The sequence below is a fragment of the Lissotriton helveticus genome, chromosome 7, assembly GCF_964261635.1.
Source record: "Lissotriton helveticus chromosome 7, aLisHel1.1, whole genome shotgun sequence".
Lineage (NCBI taxonomy): Eukaryota > Metazoa > Chordata > Amphibia > Caudata > Salamandridae > Lissotriton > Lissotriton helveticus.
In genome coordinates this window covers 1309209686-1309212026 of record NC_136068.1, presented here as the reverse complement: position 1 = coordinate 1309212026, position 2341 = coordinate 1309209686, and the positions used below count along the sequence as shown (strand labels likewise).

At 42.4% G+C, this 2341-nt stretch overlaps 1 long non-coding RNA gene across 1 annotated transcript; it reads left to right on the top strand.

Moving 5' to 3' along the window:
* The first annotated feature begins 1100 nt into the window (after positions 1–1100).
* Positions 1101–1835, top strand: LOC144767376 (uncharacterized). The gene is made up of 3 exons (XR_013598175.1): positions 1101–1179; positions 1291–1334; positions 1432–1835. It is a non-coding gene; the product is annotated as an uncharacterized LOC144767376 (long non-coding RNA).
* The last annotated feature ends 506 nt before the right edge of the window (positions 1836–2341 follow it).

Here is a 2341-nt window from a genome sequence, read left to right as displayed (position 1 = left end):
CGCACTCTCTTAGGACGCCGGGTAATGTAGTCCAAGCGTGGCGCATGCGTGTGTTGCATATATATGTTCGAGTACAATTAATGGCCCATAGATCAAAATACGATCCGGGACTACGGATTGTGATTATAGGAACAAATGGCAGCCCCTCGGAGTCCGTGAATAGGGGATAAGTAAAATATTCATAGTCCGTGTGAAAACATTCGATATTAGGAAAACCTAATCAGGATCCTGGGAAATGTAGTCCAAGGTGGGTGTGTGCACAAAGGTAATGTTTGCAAGCAGGATGTGTGCTGCACACCAATTCAGGCACGCAATCCCATTTAAAACGGTCCGTGTATCTACACGGACCGTTTTAAATGGGATTTTCATGCCCTGAATCCACGCCTACATAGGAGTTCATACGAATTACCAGAACGCATTTATCGTGCCTGAATGGGTGTGCAGCACACATCCTGCTTGCAAACATTACCTTTGTGCACACACCCTCCTTGGACTACATTTCCCAGGATCCTGATTAGGTTTTCCTAATATCGAATGTTTCACACGGACTATAAATATTTTACTTATCCCCTATTCAGGGATTCCGAGGGGCTGCCATTTGATCCTATAATCACAATCCGTAATCCCAGATCGTATTTTGATCTATGGGCCATTAATTGTATTCGAACATATATATGCAACACACGCATGCGCCACGCTTGGACTACATTACCCGATGTCCTAAGCGAGTGCGCATGCGCATTGGCTGCCGCGTCTTCCGGCCCGGACCTACAACGGGACACGACTTTACCCCTACTGGATTTACGTCTATTCGGTAAAGGAGTCCGCCTTTTTTAGTAATTTGCACCGGGCCCGTGTGCCATGCCCACAAGCCCTTCTCATCACCCTCTTGTGCTTTTCCATCTTGGCGATTCCGCTCGTCCGGCTGCTGAATTGAAATCATCCTTTTGTACGGACGCAGCGTATGGCGACTTCTGGTAAGGCGCTTCATGACCCGCTGTCGTATATAGACTCACTACGAGGATTGTCTTTTGGCTTAGGACTTTTGTGCAATTTGCTTGTATTATCGTCTTCTCACCACGACCTTGTCCCTCGCTAGGTCGCCTTGGCTCATGGGACTAGTGCTAATTCATTGAATATTTTTTGTACGATCTGGTTACAAGGTGGACTTCACTCGAGGTAAGCCACCAGTGATCACGAATCTATTCTGCTTCTATAAGGCTAATCTAAGGGTACACTCACGACTTTTATTATTATTTTTTCTTTTCTGCTCCCCTTTCTATTTCTTAGGTGCTCCTGCTCATGAACGTCTCTCATTAGCGAAGCTTTTACTGGTAAGCTGGAGTGTTTCCTCAAAGGTGTAGCAGTGCTCTTTTGGTTTTTGGTTTGAGTTGCCAGACACATGGTTTCTTTGTTTCTTTCCTTTTACAGAGCTGATTGGCCCTGAAGAGAATCCCGAGATCCATAGGGATTTGAAACGCGTAGGCCGATGGGTCTGCTGGTTTTGCCCTTTAGCTAATTTGTTTTCGCATCTGCATTGGCAACAATACACCCAAATTTTGTTGTATATGTCCAAATTGAGTTATCAAACTGAATCAGATATGGTGTATTCTCTTGAATAATATATATTGCTTTTGATTTTGTGGCAGACCAAGTACTCAACTTATTGGTGCATTCATTCTCCAGTTTTGTCTTGAGTACATTGTTTGAATGAATGAATGTGAGTTGTCTTAATGTGATATGACTGAAGATTAATGAATGATGGTATGTGTGATGTTTTAGTTCATTTTCGTGTCTTCATTTCCATTTTTTGTCATATAATATTGTCTGAATTGTATTCCAAATTCCAAAAATTGTTTGCAAGTTAAAAACTTTTGAATAAACAGCTATTAAATAGCACACAGATGTATTGAACTGTGGTCTATACATTGGTCACCATTTTTGCTTGAAATTGAGTATCAGTATTGGCATTCTCCTTTGTTGTTTATTATGGTTACCTTGGCATGACATTGTGCATTCGGTAATGCTCACACCCTCTCTCTGGTAACTGTCAAATAAAAAAAAAGGAAAAATTAATTCTTCTACAGCTATGTTGTGCTTTCATGAATGCACACATATATTATCACTAGTGTAGGTTCCTTGTAATTGGGGATGTATACAACAGCAATCTTTGTTGTCATTTGTGCTGCGGGCATCTTCATTATTTGACAAGCTTGTGATAAGAATATAGTCTTCATAGTCTGTGTGCATTGGGCAGCAACTCACCCACGCACAGCCACTCGATGGATCGCGTATTGGCACCACTGCCCTTCTTGCAAACAGCTGGTACTCCTCCATTGCA